The following is a 19,162-nucleotide window of genomic DNA, read 5'->3' as shown; positions in this document are numbered from 1 at the left end:
CTTTGAGAGACTAGTCAAGGATCATATCCCCTCCACCCTACCTGATACTCTAGACCAACTTCAATTTGCTTACAGCCCCAATAGGTCCACAGACGACGTAATCGCCATCACACTGCCCTATCCCATATGGACAACCCCATCTGGACAAGAGAAATACCTATGTAAGAATGCTGTTCATTGACTACAGCTCAGCATTTAACACCATAGTACCCTCCAAACTCGTGATTAAGCTCGAGACCCTGGGTCTTGACCCCGCCCTGTGCAACTGGGTCCTGGAATTTCTGACGGTCCGCCCCCAGGTGGTGAGAGTAGGAAACAACATCTCCACCCCGCTGATCCTCAACACTGGGGCCCCACAAGGGTGCGTTCTCAGATCTCTCCTGTACTCCCTGTTCACCCATGACTGCGTAGCCATGCACGCCTCCAACTCAATCATCAAGTTTGCAGACGACACTACAGTTGTAAGCTTGATTACCAACAACGACGAGACGGCGTGCAGGCAGGAGGTTCACGGCCCTCGGAGTGTGGTGTCAGGAAAACAACCACTCACTCAACGTCAACAAAACAAAGGAGATGATCGTGGACTTCAGGAAACAGCAGAGGGAGCATCCCCTCCATCCACATCGACGGGACTGTAGTGGAGAAGGTGGAAAGTTTTAAGTTCCTATAAGTACACATCACGGACAAACTGAAATGGTCCACCCACACTGACAGCATGGTGAAGATTGAGCAACAGCGCCACTTCAACCTCAGGTTGAAGATTCACAATCGAGAGCATCCTGTCGGGCTGTATCACCGCCTGGTACGGAAACTGCTCCGCTCAAAACCGCAAGGCTCTCCAGAGGCTAGTGCCGTCTGCACAACACATCCCCGGGGGCAAACTACCTGCCCTCTAGGACACCTACAGCACCTGATGTCACAGGAAGTCCAAAAACATCAAGGACAACAACCCCATGAGCCACTGCCTGTTCACCCCGCTATCATCCAGAAGGCGAGGTCAGTCCAGGTGCATCAAAGCTGGGACCGAGAGACTAAAAACAGCTTCTATCTCAAGGCCATCAGACTGTTAAACAGCCATCACTAGCATAGAGAGGCTGCTGCCAACATATAGACTCAAATCTCTTGACACTTTAATAAATGAAATAAGAGGATTTAATAAAGATATCACTAGTCACTTTAAATAACGGCACTTTAATAATGTGTAGATGCAGTTGAAGTCGGAAGTTTACATACACCTTAGCCAAACACATTTAAAGCCAGCTTTTCACAATTCCACAATACATTTAATCCTAATAAACATTCCATGTCTTAGGTCAGTTAGGATCACCACTTTATTGGAAGACAGTGAAAAGTCAGAATAATAGTAGAGAATTATTTATTTCAGCTTTTATTTATTTCATCACATTCCCAGTGGGTCAGAAGTTTACATACACTCAATTAGTATTTGGTAGCATTGCCTTTAAATTGTTTAACTTGGGTCAAACGTGTCGGGTAGCCTTCCACACGCTTCCCACAATAAACTGGGTGAATTTTGGCCCATTCCTCCTGACAGAGCTGGTGTAACTGAGTCGGATTTGTAGGCCTCCTTGCTGGCACACGCTTTTTCAGTTTTGCCCACAAATTTTCTATAGGATTGAGGTCAGGGCTTTGTGATGGCTTCTCCAATACCTTGACTTTGTTGTCCTTAACCTGTTGGGGCTAGGGGGCAGTATTTTCACGGCCAGATAAAAAACGTACCCGATTTAAACTGGTTACTACTCTTGCCCAGAAATGAGAATATGCATATAATTAGTAGATTTGGATAGAAAACACTCTAAAGTTTCTAAAACTGTTTGAATGGTGTCTGTGAGTATAACAGAACTCATATGGCAGGCCAAAACCTGAGAAGATTCCATACAGGAAGTGCCCTGTCTGAAAATTTGTTGTCCTTCTGTTGCATCTCTATCGAAAATACAGCATCTGTGCTGTAACGTGACATTTTGTAAGGCTTCCATTGGCTCTCTAAAGCCGCCAGAAAGTGGAATGGGGTGTCTCTGGGTGAAGAACAGCAGGAGAGTATGTGAGTGGTCAGCCTCGGGACAGTGAGACTGAGATGCGCGTTCACGAGAATTCTAAATTTTTTCTTTCAGCCTTTGAATGAATACAACGTTGTCCGGTTGGAATATTATCGCTATTTTACGAGAAAAATTGCATAAAAATTGATTTTAAACAGCGTTTGACATGCTTCTAAGTACAGTAATGGAATATTTTGAATTTTTTTGTCACAAAATGCACTCGCGCTCACCCTTCGGATAGTGACCTGAACGCACGAACAAAACGGAGCTCTTTGAATATAACTATGGATTATTTGGAACCAAAACAACATATGTTGTTGAAGTAGAAGTCCTGGGAGTGCATTCTGACGAAGAACAGCAAAGGTAATCCAATTTTGTCTAATAGTAATTCTGAGTTTAGTGAGCCCCAAACTTGGTGGGTGTCAAAATAGTTAGCCGTGATGGCCGAGCTATGTACTCAGAATATTGCAAAATGTGCTTTCGCCGAAAAGGTATTTTAAAATCTGACACCGAGATTGCATAAAGGAGTTCTGTATCTATAATTGTTAAAATAATTGTTATGTTTTTTGTGAACGTTTATCATGAGTAATTTAGTAAATTCATCGGAAGTTTTCGGTGGGTTTGCTAGTTCTGAACATCACATGCTAATGTAAAAAGCTGTTTTTTGATATAAATATGAACTTGATTGAACAAAACATGCATGTGTTGTATAACATAATGTCCTAGGAGTGTCATCTGATGAAGATCATCAAAGGTTAGTGCTGCATTTAGCTGTGGTTTTGGTTTTTGTGACATATATGCTTGCTTTGAAAATGGCTGTGTGATTATTTTTGGCAGGGTACTCTCCTGACATAATCTAATGTTTTGCTTTCGCTGTAAAGCCTTTTTGAAATCGGACAACGTGGTTAATTTTAACGAGAGTCTTGTCTTTAAAATGGTGTAAAATAGTCGTATGTTGGAGAAATTGAAATTATAGCATTTTTGAGGTATTTGTATTTCGCGCCACACGATTCCACTGGCTGTTGACTAGGGTGGGACGCTTGCCCAGGGAAGCGTCCCACCTCGCCCAGGGAGGTTAAGCCGTTTTGCCACAACTTTGGAAGTATGCTTGGGGTCATTGTCCATTTGGAAGAGCCATTTGTGACCAAGTTTTAACTTCCTGACTGATGTCTTGAGATGTTGCTTCAATATATCCATATAATTTTCCTCCCTCATGATGCCATTTATTTTGTGAAGTTCACCAGTCCCTCCTGCAGCAAAGCACCCCCACAACATGATGCTGCCAACCCCGTGCTTCACGGTTGGGATGGTGTTCTTCGGCTAGCAAGCTTCCCCCTTCTTCCTCCAAACATAACAATGGTCATTATGGCCAAACAGATCTATTTTTGTTTCATCAGACCAGAGGACATTTCTCCAAAAAGTCTGATCTTTGTCCCGATGTGCAGTTGCAAAACGTACACTGGCTATTTTATGGCGGTTTTGGAGCAGTGGCTTCTTCCTTGCTGAGCGGCCTTTCAGGTTATGTCGATATAGGACTCGTTTTACTGTGGATATAGATACTTTTGTACCTGTTTCCTCCAGCATCTTCACAAGGTCCTTGCTGTTGTTCTGAGATTGATTTGCACTTTTCGCACCAAAGTACGTTCATCTCTAGGAGACAGAACGCGTCTCCTTCCTGAGCTGTATGATGGCTGCGTGGTCCCATGGTGTTTATACTTGCATACTATTGTTTGTACAGATTAACGTGGTACCTTCAGGCATTTGGAAATTGCTCCCAAGGATGAACCAGACTTGTGGTGGTCTACAATTTTTTTTCTGAGGTCTTGGCTGATTTATTTTGATTTTCCCATGATGTCAGGCAAAGAGGCACTGGGTTTGAAGGTAGCCATTGAAATACATCCACAGGTACACCTCCAATTGACTCAAATTATGTCAGTTAGCCTATCAGAGCTTCTAAAGCCATGACATAATTTTCTGGAAATTTCCAAGCTATTTAAAGGCACAGTCAACTTGGTGTATGTACATTTTGACCCACTGGAATTGTAATACAGTGGATTTTAAGTGAAATAATCTGTCTGTAAACAATTGTTGGAAAAATTACTTGTGTCATGTACAAAGTAGATGTTCTTACCGACTTTCCAAAACTAGTTTGTTAACAAGACATTTGTGGAGTGGTGGAAAAACAAGTTTTAATTACTCCAACCTAAGTGTATGTAAACTTCTGACTTCAACTGTATCCTACATTACTGATCTCATATGTATATACTGTATTATATACCATCTACTGCATCTTGCCTATGCCGCACGGCCATCGCTCATCCATATAATTATATGTACATATTCTTATTCATCCTTTCCATTTGTGTGTATAAGCTCGTCGTTGTGAATTTGTTAGATTACTTGTTCGATATTACTGCACTGTCAGAACTAGAAGCACAAGCATTTCGCTACACTCGCGTTAACATCTGCTAACCATGTGTATGTGACCAATAAGATTTGAATTTGTCACATGCGCCAAATACAACAGGTTTAGACATTACAGTGAAATGCTTACTTACAAGCCCTTAACCAACAATGAAGTTTTAAGAAAAATTATTGTTAAATAAAAAATAGATAAGTCATTTTTTTAAATTAAAGAGCAACAGTAAAATAAGAGTAGCGAGGCTATATACTGGGTGTAGCAGTATAGAGTTAATGTACGTAATTGAGGTAATATGTACATGTAGGTAGAGTTAAATTGACTATGCATAGATATTAACCAGAGAGTAGGATCAGTGTAAAAAAAAAGAAGGGGGACGACAACAATGCAAATAGTCTGGGTAGCCATTTGATTAGCTGTTCAGGAGTCTTATGGCTTGGGGTAGAAGCTGTTAAGAAGCCTTTTGGATGTAGACTTGGCACTCTATGACTAGAGTGGCTGGAGTCTTTGACAATTTCTAGGGCCTTCCTCTGACACCGCCTGGTATAGAGGTCCTTTTTTTCCAGGTGGGAAAGGGCATTGTGGAGTGCAATAGAGATTACATCATCTGTGATATGTTGGGGCGGTATGCAAATTAGAGTGGGTCTACAGTAGGGTTTCTGGGATAATCGTGTTGATGTGAGCCATGACCAGCCTTTCAAAGCACTTCATGGCTACAGATGTGAGTGCTACGGGTCGGTAGTCATTTAGGCAGGTTATCTTAGTGTTCTTGGGCACAGGGACTATGGTGGTCTGCTTGAAACATGTTGGTATTACAGACTCAGTCAGGGACAGGTTGAAAATGTCAGTGAAGACACTTGCCAGATCCTCAGTGCATCCTTGGAGTACACGTCCTGGTAATCTTTCTGGCCCCGCGGCCTTGTGAATGGTGACCTGTTTAAAGGTCTTACTCACATTGGCTGTGGAGAGCGTAATCTGTAGCTCAGGTGGGCCATAAGTACAGTAGATAGTATAAAATCAGGGAAACCCATCCTGTAGTGTTCTAAAGCCAAGCAGAGAGAATAGAAACAGTGAGAGAGTCCAAACACTGTGAGGGAAATATCAGTGTCATAGCTGAACATCCTTAATCCAACCCTGATTAAATATTAATTGTCTGAAAGGCATCACAGCTATTCTAAGTGATGGAAGCGAGAGAACAGAAACAAGTAATAGACACGGCAAAATGGCAGCTGCTAGACTGCTAGAATGAGAAGCAGTGCTGGAATTGGATAATTCCAACTTCAAACGGGGGAAGGTGAGGCAGCAGCATGCTCGTTGTGTTCAAAGCCAGCCTGGACTGGGGGAAGGAGAGGGAAAAGAGGGAGAAAAAAAGAGCAGCTCGACTTGTGAAATGGAAATCCAATCAGGCTGGACTCCCAGCCGCCTGGTCTCCTGTTACTATTTAGAGCAATAGCCCTCCTTCAGCCTACACCCACGCCCATGAATATTGCATCACCCAGCAGGTTACTGTAATTCCGACAACATGTTTTACGCTGAATATCGACGGGATTCAGAGATCGAGAGATCTTAATGTGGCGAGAGCAGCAAAAGGAACGGTGGTTCCCGTGGCTACCTCCAGGGTAAGGCAGTGCTAGGGTAGGAACGCTGAGGTCACACAATCGGCGATCACACTCCAGGGACCCTGCGCTGCTCTACCATGACACAATGAGATACACAACCCATGAGGCGAGTACGGAGCAACAACCTCGCATTAACATCTCCCTCAACAGCACTGAGAAGTAAAGACTACAAGGACAAACACACAACGTGTGAGGCTTTGATTACATTCTAAATTAAAATACATTTAATACATTCTAATGATGACATTTTTTGGTCAATCGGGTGCTTGCTCTAATTCACATCTACTGGATGTTTAATGGATGGTTACTTGTCCTAGTATGGAGTTAGCTATTGGTCCACAGTGGTTGGTTGCTACCCTGGCATCATGTGTTGTGGTGTATATGGGACATCTGGAGAGACAGTGTGTTAGCTACCTGGTCTAATGTTTTAGGGCCAGCTGTGTAGTACCTAGTTAGGGGCAGGCTCTGCGTAACTCTGGGTGCCTGGGTTCGGGCAGGGTAAGTGGATGGTGACAAACGGCAGGCGGTGACTTGGCCCTCTGCTGAGAGAGGTTAGACCGGACATGGTGTGACATCACAACTATCCATCATGAGAAGGGAGGGGGTGAGAGAGGAAGAGAGGGAGAGGGCACCCCTCAACAACCAATAAATCACAGCCAGGGCCATAGAACAGTCCCAGGGACAGCCAGTTTCCACCACTCCTTCTGCCATGTTCTATGTGCAACAGGACCTCAGAGGGAACAACACTGTGTGAGAGGAGTTAACCAAAGTCAATCTGCTGAAATGTTTATTTGATGTTCATCACACACTCACTTCAGTGCTGATCTGCTGTAAATGGGCACAGGCATGCAAGGCATCTAGTGAGGCGAGGGGGCAGAAGCTTGGGCGTCCGTCTATCTACAGAAGCAGAAGACACACACCTAACCCCCAGCTAGCCTTACTGCTAGAACTCCATGCTGAAATGCCACATTAAGCCCCTATCCGAGGGCAATCATTTCATATCAACGACATCTGCAAAACCATTGACACTGTCGCCAGTTTATGTAAAACCCACAGTGGGTTAATGCATCCGGCCATACAGGCCCATTTCCACTCCATCCCTTTGCAAAGGCAGTAATGTAGTAACCAAATAAGTATATGTAAAATATATTTCAGATTCTTCAAAGCAGCCACCCTTTGTCAAAATAACAGCTTTGCACACTCTTGGCATTCTCCCAACTAGTTTCACCTGGAATGCTTTTCCAACAGTTCCCACATATGCTGAGCACTTGTTGGCTGCTTTTCCTTCACTCTGTGGTCAAACTCATCCCAAACCATCTCAATTGGGTTGAGGTCGGGTTATTGTGGAGGCCAGGTCATCTGATGCAGCACTCCATCACTCTCCTTCTTGGTCAAATAGCATTTACACAGCCTGGAGGTGGGTTGGGTCATTGTCCTCTTGAAAAACAAATGACCCAATAAGCGCAAACCAGATGGGATGGCATATCGCTGCAGAACACTGTGGTAGCCATGCTGGTTAAGTGTGCCTTGAATTCTAAATAAATCACTGATAGTGTCACCAGCGAAAGCAACCCTACACCATCACACCTCCTCCTCCATGCTTCACAATGGGAACCACCTATGCGGAGATCATCTGTTCACCTACTCAAGACAAAGACATGGCGGTTGGAACCAAAAATCTCAAATTTGGACTCATCAGACCAAAGGACAGATTTCCACTAGTCTAATGTCCAATTTTCTTGTTTCTTGGCCCAAGCAAGTCTCTTCTTCTTATTGGTGTTGTCATGACTCTCTCTTCTTGGTGAGTATAAAAAGGACCCATCAGCTAGGCAAATGTTTGAGAATTGAAAGACCCACCCTCTCTCCCACAGGAGAGAAGGGGGGAGTTTGGCCTGTTTTATGACTTAAATTATCCTCCACTCTGCAGAAATGGAAGGCTGAAAATCCTTTGTTACACAAAGAGACTATGCCACCAAAACTTCAACATCAAACAATAGACATTGAAACAATATTTCTAACATAAGAAATGGTAGGAATGATGACAGATGGAATATGGGAAATGAATGTCTATTTTGTGATTCATTAAAATGATCAGAAATACATTATAATTGGAACATTGTAACTTTAAGAGCTTTCACACGGTATATATCAGATGTATATATAAATGTTGTAAAACTTATATGATTAAATATGAAACAATTTTTTAAAATAAATAAATAAGATTTTAGTCTTCTAATTAGATAATGTTTGTTCATGTCTGTTGCACACTAACTAAGCCACTCCCCTAATGAGGTCAGAGTTCGTGTCAACATGTACACATCACGGACAAACTGAAATGGTCCACCCACACAGACAGTGTGGTGAAGAAGGTGCACCAGCGCCTATTCAATCTCAGGAGGCTGAAGAAAATTGGCTTGTCACCTAAAACCCTCACAAACTTCTACAGATGCACAATTGAGAGCATCCTGTCAGGCTATATCACCGCCTGGTACGGCAACTGCACCGCCCACAACAGCAGGGCTCTCCAGAGGGTAGTGCGGTCTGCACAGCGCATCACAGAGGGCAAACTACCTGCCCTCCAGGACACCTACAGCACCCGATTACATAGGAAGGCCAAAAAGATCATCAAGGACAACAACCACCCGAGCCACTGCCAGTTCACCCAGCAACCATCCAGAAGACGAGGTCAGTACAGGTGCATCAAAGCTGGGACCGAGAGACAGAAGCTATTTTTCAGTCTCAAGGCCATCAGACTGTTAAACAGCCATCACTAACACAGAGAGGCTGCTGCCTACATACAGACTTGAAATCATTGGCCACTCTAACAAATGGATCACAAGTAATTTTATTAATGGTACTTAAATAATGATGTTTACATATCTTGCACTACTCATCCCAGATATATATATATATATATATATATATATATATATATATATATATATACACTGTATTTTATACCATCTATTGCATCTCGTCTATGCCGGTCGGTCATGGCCCATCCATATATTTATATGTACGTATTCTTATTCCTTCCCTTTACTTAGATTTGTGTGTGTTAGGTAGTTGTTGTGGAACTGTTACATTACTTGTGAGATATTTCTGCACTGTCGGAACTAAAAGCACAAGCCTTTCGCTACACTCGCAATTACATCTGCTAACCATGTGTATGTGACCAATACAATTTGATTTGACATGATGGAACCACCTTTCAGCCCAGAGTGCTTAAAAGGAATCGCTGAGAATTTAAATTCAGATCAGAGTACTTGAGGACATGGTCCACATGTTGAAATGATTAAAACTACAAGACCAGAAAATGTTAAGACCCTCTGAAACTCTCGACGAGTGGAGAAGGTAAAGACTAGACCAAAAATTCTCAGTCTGCAGCTGGGTATTGTGAAGTAGTCTAGGACAATTAACCAAAGACGGGAGGGAAGAACATGTCCCTCTCACCACCGGGTGGTACACCTCCGATGTATCCATTCTAAGAGCACTCCAGAACAAAAGAAGCCTACAACTATGAAAGACATTGGGACCTCTGGTGGACAACCAGAGACTTGCATCGTACTACTTCCTATAGACGGACCGAGTGGTTTCAACAGACAGACGACAGAGAAAGACATCTACGCGTAAATATATGTTGCATTTCTAATCCGAATGAGTGGTTGTTAGGGTGGTAAGTATTCATATTTACAGTGAGCGTAGTTTACAAATGTATGTACGATAAGTTCACTCTCTTTGTCTCTCCCGCTCTTTATCTTTCCCCGCCCACTTTCCTTTGTGTAACAAGCTGCCATATCGGGTTAGTCCACGAGGGACATTTCATTGCATTATGTTAGTAATCAATAACCTATACCGTGTGTGTGTTTATGTATTTCTGTGTGATTATTTAGTTAGTTAGTAAACACATAATAAAGTACATTTGTGTATCGCTGATTCATCACTTAGGTTAGGGTTCATGCAGATCTACGAAGTCAGGGACGTTCAGAATAGACTGACATGAAGAAATTATTAATTGATGACTGGTATGATATCGATATATTCTTGAGTTAATTCGGGAAACGGTAACTTATTAAATAAACTTTTCCCGTGGTGCCCCAAATTCCCAATGAGTTAATTGCTACATAATTCATTTAATCAAGTAATAATTAAACGTTGTAGGTAATTATTCGATGAATAGCAGTCATCACATTAATGATAGTCATGTCAGTGTCCTTTAGTAGTAGTTTCTTTGCAGCGATTCAAGCAGTCTCCTCTGAACAGTTGAGGTTGAGATGTGTCTGTTACTTGAACTCTGTGAAGCATTTATTTGGGCTGCAATTTCCGAGGCTGGTAACTCTAACGAACTTATCCTTTGCAGTAGAGGAAACTCTGTCTTCCTTTCCTGTGGCGGTCCTCATGAGAGCCAGTTTTATCATAGAGTTTGATGGGTTTTGCGTCTGCACGTTTTCCAGTGCGACTGCACTTTTTCCAGAAATTTTCCAGATTGACTGACCTTAATTTCTTAAAGTAATGATGGCCTGTCGATTCCCTTTGCTTCTTTGAGCTGTTTTTGCCATAATATGGACTATCTTCCGTATACCAACCCTACCTAGTCACAACACAACTGATTGGCTCAAACGCATTAAGAAGGAAAGAAAGTCCACAAATGAACGTTTAACAAGGCACACCTGTTAATTTAAATGCATTCCAGGTGACTATCTCATGAAGCTGGTTGAGAGAATGCCAAGATTGTGCAAAGCTGTCATCAAGGCAAAGGGTAGCTACTTTGAAGAGTCTCAAATTTCAAATATATTTTGATTTGTTTAACACTTTTTTTGGTTACTACATGATTCCATATGTGTTATTTCATAGTGTTGATGTCTTCACTATTATTCTACAATGTATAAAAAAGTAAAACACTTTTGACTGGTAATGTATAATGTCGGGGACCGTCGGGCTCGGGTCGGGTAGTAGAGATCTACCTTCCAGCAACCCATCTCCTGTTCCAGAACACAACACAACACCACAGGTGTTCTAATGTAGTGGATGGAGAGAGGGTCTGTGCAAGCAAAAACATCTCTACTCACAGCCACTCTGCAGAGGGAAAGAGAGGGGAAGAGACACAGGAAGTATCCCAGTATGCAGTTGGCCAGCTGTTAAAAGGTGTCCTCAGAGAGTGCATTCCCTGCCTTGTCACCTGGGCTGTCATAGCCACTCGGAGTGGTCATTAATCAAGCAGTACACACCTGCTGTCACCCCCCCCCCCCCTCCTCTCTCATTCACTTAGCCCGGATAACAGAGCCATGAACAACCCACAATAGTTTTTTCCTCCCATGCTGTTTCTCCTCTCTTTCACACACAAACTCCATCTCTCTCCCTGTCGCAGTCTGAAGCACGTACACACACCGGCAAAGCCCACAGACATCTCTCTGAGGCTTTTAGCAGGCAACGCCACACTTCCTAAAAGCTCCTCTCATCCCATCACAGGTTGGCCGGCTGAAAGGTTGCCAATCACTGTGAGTCTCATTAGCAAGGAATGCTACAAACAGATAAATAGACAAACAACAGACAAATACACACACACACACACACACACACACACACACACACAATATAATACACTGAAGCTTCATCACAAATACTCAAAAAGGAAACAAATATTGTTACCTGTTGTAATAAATAATAAAATAGCAAGACCAGAGAACATCGAAAGAAAATAAAGAAAACAATCACTAGCAAGTGAAATACAGGCCTATCAAATAGGCAAAGTCTGTGTATAGAAAGTAGTAGATAAATAAACATATACAGCCACACAGCCAGAACCAGAGGAGGCTGGTGGGAGGAGCTATAGAAGGATGGGCTCATTGTAATGGCTGGAATGGAATAAATGGAATGGTATCAAACATATGGAAACCACGTTTGACTTCATTCCACGTATTCCATTCCAGCCATTACAATGAGCCCGTTCTCCTATAGCTCCTCCCGCCAGCCTTGACTGCTCAGAAGATCCATACAGGCTAACAGCAATCAGCAAATTCATACAGGCTAACAGCAGGTGGCCAGTTCCACAGCCATGATGATGGTGACAGGAGGGAGTCAGACACAATTTCCTCAGAAGCTCTCTTTCCTCAGACATCAGACCATAACTGAGAGTATTTGAACCACTCACCATTTACTTTATCTACATGGGACGACATAGTAAGTATGTTTTTCAAATAGTGAAGAAATGGGGAGTATTTCCTACCAGGTTTGTCCTCTGGGTGCTTTGCTGACCTCTAACCCAACAACAGACATCTGGGGGAGATACACGCTCCCCTTGCTGCTCTATGGACTCCAACAGGGACAGTCTGAATTGATCTCCAGCACATGCCTCAGGTGACGGATAGCTGGTGCAGAGATCACAGGTAGACAATGGCCCCCACCCCCCTGGCGCACACACACCCATTCAGATCTTTGACAAACAGATTATCTCTCCAGAGCCCGAGCACCAATCGATTACAGAGCCTTAAAAAGACAGAGTTGTGGGGGTTTTAGAGAGAGAGAGAGAGAGAGAGAGAGAGAGAGAGAGAGAGAGAGAGAGAGAGAGAGAGAGAGAGAGAGAGAGAGAGAGAGAGAGAGAGAGAGAGAGAGATTGAAAGGCAGAGAGAGAGACAGATAAAGAGAGAGATTGAAAACCAGAGATAGAGAGAGAGAGAAAGGCAGAGAGAGATTAGACCCAACCAAATCATGAGAAAATAAAAAGATAATTACTTGATACATTGGAAAGAATTAACAAAAAAACAGAGCAAACTAGAATGCTATTTGGCCCTAAACAGAGAGTAGACAGTGGCAGAATACCTGACCACTGTGACTGACCCAAACCTAAGGAAAGCTTTGACTATGTACAGACTCAGTGAGCATAGCCTTGCTATTGAGAAAGGCCGCCATAGGCAGACCTTTAACCATTTGCACATAGTTACAACACTGTATATATACATAATATGACATTTGTAATGTCTTTATTCTTTTGGAACTTCTGTGAGTGTAATGTTTACTGTTCATTTTTATTGTTTATTTCACTTTTGTATATTATCTACTTCACTTGCTTTGGCAATGTTAACATATGTTTCCCATGCCAATAAAGCCCCTTGAATTGAATTGAATTGAGAGAGATAGAAAGCCAGAGAAAGATAGATAGAAAGGCAGAGAGAGACAGATAGATAAAGCCAGTGAGAGATAGAAAGCAAGAGAGATAGATAGATAGATAGATAGATAGATAGATAGATAGATAGATAGATAGAAAGGCAGAGAGGGAGAGAGACAGATAGATAAAGCCAGAGAGAGATAGATAGAAAGAAAGGCAGAGAGAGAGAGACAGATAGATAGAAAGGCAGAGAGAGAGTGAGAGAAGGGCATAGTGTTGGGGCTGGGTTGGTTTAGAGGCTGAATTGTGTTTCTTTTCACCTGGATCAAAAACCTCTCAGATCAGTCAGTATACAGACACCCAACAAATTGTCACATGGTTATTCTAACCCAGCAACATTACATCAGCTTGTGAAATAAATATTGTTTAATTACATTTTTGCTGTTGTTGTTTCTCTGTAATACTACTAGCCACCTAGCAATTTTATGAAGTTGGCTTTAGCTAGCCCAGGTTCCCTATCTCCCAACCTCATAACTACAGTATCTACCGAGAAGCCATTTCAGGCTATCAATCAAGTTAGAGTAGCTAGCTTATATCTTAGATGGCATGCCTGCTGGCAAGGCTGGTAGACTTTAAAAAAGCAAGCAATAACTATATGTATTGAATAAGACTCACATTCCTTTCAATATTTTACTCAGATTTGAGCAAAAATGCAGAGAAGCATAATTTGTTTCTTTAAAAAAAGAACCACGCGTCAGGACAGCGCAAGAGGTATGCTTAGATATGCAGAAAAATATACATATTTTTTTAAATAGAATAAACCATAATTCTCCAACTTATGGTCGGACCTAGCCCCCCTCCGGATCACCCCCCAGCCATCCTTACGTACTTTGTACCCCTTCAGATTTTCTGCATGCATGATGCCCCTTTCCACAGCCTGTGTGACCTCTGACCTGTCACGATCAGCCTGTTTATTTAGAGCCCAGGTCATTTAACGGCTGACTAACTCTCTGCCTCTCCCTCAATTATTCAGCAGCCTGGATGTATGTGTGTATGTGTGTGTGTGTGTGTGTGTGTGTGTGTGTGTGTGTGTGTGTGTGTGTGTGTGTGTGTGTGTGTGTGTGTGTGTGTGTGCGCGTGGTCCATCTCTCTGTTGCCCCCCGTGGAAGATGGAGGCTGATGAGAGGGCAGTGGGGGCCACAGGAGGACCAGAGAGCAGGTTTTTAGCTTCCAGGCACAAACACCAATTAGTCTGGATGTGAAAGTGGTGCTCCACTCTCTACTGGATTGTTGTAGCCAAGCCAGCTGCTCCATCCAGACCTCAGCCCTGTCCCAGGCTAGACATACCTTCCACCACCAGCACAGCCAAACCAAATGCCCAGTAGAGACAAAGGCATGTTCGGTAGTGAGTAGATTAGTCTGGAGGTGAGGTGAGGTGAGGTGAGGCGAACAGACGGAACAGACAGAGGGAGTGGAGAGGTAAGGGGTGTGTGTATGTCTCAACCAGAAGGCACACATCCAGGCAGTTTGTGAAAGTGAAATTCAGATAAAGCCGGAATTTATAATGTTACTTCCACCCAGATGTCCTAAGCCCCAGGACACATTAATGAGTAAATGTCACTGTTTTCATCTCTTTCCTCATTGCTCTTTGACTCCACTGTTCAAAGGCTGAGAAGCCCCTTGTATGCCCTTTTATGAAATCAATACTTTCCGCTGCCCACCTAATAAAAGTCCTATAAAAGCGGAATGAAGACTGACGGTACACACACACACACACACACACACACACACACACACACACACACACACACACACACACACACACACACACACACACACAGGACTAGGCTGACTCTTTACTTTCAACATGGGTCATTATCTTAATTAATTTGTCAGTCTATTTGCTGACCCAAGAGAAAGGCAAGCTAAAATACCCCCTTCTCTTCTCCTCTCTATTCCTCTCCACTCGTATCTCTGTCCTCACCTCATCTCTCTCCTTTACTCCCATTTCCTCATGTCACCTCACTTCTCATATTTCTCCTCCCTTCCCGGACATTCCTTTCTTTTCTATATTTGTCTCTCTTCATCTCATTTCACCTCTTCCCCTTCACTCCTCTATCCTCATGTCCTCTCCCCTCTCCTCTCCTCTCCTCTCCAGTGACCAGCCTGCTCTGGTCTAATCCTCCAGAGGGTCCTACAGTACCAGGAGAGGTGGTCTCTGTGGCCCCTCTGTGCCTCTGACAGAACTCTCCTCTGGGGCCTAGCTGCGCCTTATACTACCCACCACCATAACCCAGACACCAGCTGGTCTGGGGCCAGTCTTATGCCCAGTCACCCAGAAGAAATACATCTGTTTCCAGTTCAAAGAGGAAAAGACGGATAAAGAGAGAGTAATACAAATGCAGTAATTGTTGAGAATGCATTCATGAGAACGAATCAAAACATGCAGGAGAAGAAAGAGGTTTAAGATAAGCCTGTCCCTGAACCCTGGTTGGCAGTATTGATTGGATAGAATAGTGCCCAGAGAAAAAAACAGAAAGGGAAGAGAACGTAAGACATAATAACAAGATGTCAACAGCTTAAAGCTCTACAGAATACGGTGTAGATATGTCGCCAGGGATGAATAGAGTGAACATGTACTGTATGTGTTATTGTGTGTGTTATTGTGTTGTTGTGCATTAAATGTTTATCTGTTGCTTGCAGAATAGATGCTTGTTAGTTTGTTCCCATTCATGTGACATTACCTTCTCTTTATTCAGGCAAACCATGAAATCATCCCGACCACAGAAGGTCATATGAATCTTTTCACATCATCAGCCAATATTGTTCACAATTTTCAATTGAATGTTTTCCCAGAACATCTCCACATACTTGACAAAAGCCTGCAACAATGTGCAGTAAACAGATAGGAACAAAGCCAAGCAAAAATAGAGACGTGTTTTACTGACTCTGGGCAAACTATGGATTGGCTCTGGTTGTGTGGAGAGAGGGTAAGAAAAGCAGGGTTCTAATATAGCAGCCACAGCATGAGGCCCTGCTTCAATATAGGCTCAGCGGCAGGAGAGATCAGTCCCAGCCAGGTACCTTTAAGCAACCTGCCTCCATCATCACTCCGGGGGGGGGGGGGGGGGGGGGGTGAATTAGGGAAAGACAGCTCGTGTCTGTGTTTCTGGAAGAGTGGAGTGTATGGTGGTATGTTAGAGGATGTGTAAGCGAAACTCCATGCTTTGGATCAGGCCACTGCCAAGGGTGTGTTTGAGTGTGTGCATCAGAGTACAGTGTGCATATCTCTGTATGTGTATGTGTGTGTCTCTAGGGTCACCTCTGGGTCCCATTGAGGAGGAGCTCTGTCCATGTGATTTATGGCTCTGGTAGCTCCAGCAGGCAGGGCCTATTTTCCCAGAGGTCTTTGCACAGTGGCTAAAATAACATAGTTCTCCTCCTCACGCCATCCTGTTTCCTGTCTTCTCTAGATGAGGGTGGAGCCCTGCCAAACCAGCCCCTGATCCTTCTACCTCTCTTCCCTTTCCTTCTCCCTTTTCCTTCCCCCATCTCTCTCTCTCTCTCTACCCCTTCCCTCAAGCCTCTGTTGCCCTCTTAGCTTTAATAGAGCACTGTTCCCTCAGTCTGCAGACTGACCTCTCCACCCTCTCAATTTCTCTCAAGGACCTCCACACTTTCCAACCATTCCCATTAAAAACTCCTTGAACCAGACCTGTTGCAATATCTTCTTTATAAAGTCCTAAATAGAGTTTTTGTCCAATTCCATTTTCCATTCGTTGAATGCTTTTTCTTCCCACAAAGATCGATAAGGGGGAATAGACCATGAAAAGGGAATACGTGTTGAGAAACTTTATCTAGCGGTAGAAGTAAAAATAACATGCAAGGAGGAGCCATTTGACTCAATATCCACACAGAACATTCCTTGAAAAAACAGAACAAAAAAATCTTTCAACCAATCAGATCCCTTCTCTTTTCTTCTTCTGTTGCCGTGACAAATGTTTCTCCTGACTGAAGCCACAGCTTGGCGATCTGGTCCTCAACTAGCCTAGCCGTATTAATTACCGTTATTAAGCAATTCATTAGCAGATGAGAGAAAGATAATGCCAACCTGTATTTACTGGGAATAGCCAGGAGGGTGGACGTGCGGAGCGTGACGGATATCAGCCAAGCGCAGAAGTGACATTAACCTTTTGATTAGCAGAGTAATAGGCAGATGGTCGGACTGGCGCATCCGTTCTCCAAGTGGAGGAAGAGAAAAAGATACTGATGCCACCGGCGAGATGAATGACTATCAGTGTTCAAAGTGATGACATCATCCCTATGCTCCTTCCAGTTACGCAGTCATCTGTGGAACTGGATTAGTCTTGTTATCCGCCTCTCTTTCCCTCTACAAGACAGAGCCCATATGCAAAAGATTACTCCAGCTGTTTTGTCACTCATTACAAATTGCATCATTTAAAAAGACTGACAAGTATCTAACAACAAAAAGGAAAAGTCATGAACTATCGTTGGTTCTCATGGGATTTCTTTCAGTCATCAGGGGAGGCTCATCTAGTCAAGCCCAGTCAAAAATGAATCATCGTTTGCAGATTCGATTGAAAAATTCAATTTGATTGAAACAATTCAATAAACAATCAGTGTGTCACTGTGAGAGAGCCAAAAACAGCTCTGCAATGTGTGCAATGTGAATCTTCAAGATGCAAAGAAGTCCTGGGAAATCACTTGAGAATAATTCCAGAGTTGTACCCATCAACTGTTCATCACAACAGACCACTCCATCAGCCTGGCCACTTTACATAACTGGATATCTTCATGCATAATGCAGCAGCCGTACCCGTACTCCCCATCTCAAACCACAGATGCAGACTGACACTTTATGATGCGGGCAACCGGGTACCAACCAAGGCACCACACAGAGCTGCCGTGTACAAAGAGTTTACCCAGAGTGACCACATAAAAGAAAGCTTCGGTCTGATGCCGTTGAAGCCAAATGAACTGTGTACTGTACCATAACTACTGAGTAGTTAGTTAAAATGGACATGCTCTCTTTCAAACAAAATGTCTTTTAGATAAAAACCTGGTAATAGAAGCAACGCTGGCAATAGTCTAGTACTAGATGAGTGTCCTCTCTATGGACAGAGACTGTCTCTGAGTACCTGGTGTCCCAGTAATGAAGCATAGAGCCCATTCATCACACCCCTACCAACCCCCCTGCACCCCCTGTGTGCACCCATCGCCCGCCCTTGTCGCCAATTATGCCATGCTTTCCATGCAATTTAAATACATTAGCAGGCTCCACGCATATTCAGAGGATGCTGATGAGCCCTGTGGTCTATTCCTGGGGCAATGGTGATATCACGCCCATTATGCTTTAATAATGCAAATTGTATCCTCATTTAAGGGCTTGAGCTGGAGCCACCTGCCACCCAGCTCTCGGGGGAAACACTCTACCACTGCCGGAGCACAGGAGGCTGGTGAGAGGAGACCGGTTCACAATAATGGCTGGGATGGAGTAAATGGAATGGTGTCAAACTCATGGAAACCACATGTTTGATCTGCTTGATGCTATTCCATTAATTCTGTTCCAGCGATTACAATGAGCCCGTCCTCCCCAATTAAGGTACCATCAGCCACCTGTGTGCTGGAGATATGGAGGACCAGAGAGGTTTTTCTCTCTCTCTCTTTCTCTCTCTCTCTCTCTGACAGAGCTCTCTTTCCTTACTCTTACTCTTTCCCTTTATCCTTCGTTACTCTCTCTACCTTCTCATCTATTCTCCCACCCCTTTCTCCCTTTCCACACTCTCTCTCTCTCTCTCTGCTCCCTCCCCCTGTCCTCCTCTGTCCCTCTATATGTGTCCCAGACACCGTTACTAACTCTGGTTGCGCTCTTGACAATACAATTTTAGCCAACAAGGTGCTCTTTAGTGACGCCAATTAGGCCGTGTGCAGATTAAGCATCACA

General features: G+C 43.5%; 1 protein-coding gene across 2 annotated transcripts in view; it reads right to left on the bottom strand.

Moving 5' to 3' along the window:
* The window catches only part of ptprga (protein tyrosine phosphatase receptor type Ga), a 271,602-nt gene that overhangs the window by 156,615 nt on the left and 95,825 nt on the right, over positions 1 to 19,162 (bottom strand). The window contains exon 1 of one of the 2 annotated variants that reach the window (XM_029694393.1): positions 17,309 to 17,407. The exons of the other annotated variant lie outside the window; for it this stretch is intronic. The gene's annotated coding sequence lies outside the window, so the exon portion shown is untranslated. Of the gene's footprint in view, positions 1 to 17,308; positions 17,408 to 19,162 lie in introns of those variants that run through there. 2 annotated transcript variants of the gene reach the window in all.

The sequence above is a fragment of the Salmo trutta genome, chromosome 16 (assembly GCF_901001165.1).
Source record: "Salmo trutta chromosome 16, fSalTru1.1, whole genome shotgun sequence".
Taxonomy (NCBI): domain Eukaryota; kingdom Metazoa; phylum Chordata; class Actinopteri; order Salmoniformes; family Salmonidae; genus Salmo; species Salmo trutta.
Note: the sequence above shows the minus strand (reverse complement) of the source record. Positions and strands in the feature narration are given on the sequence as shown.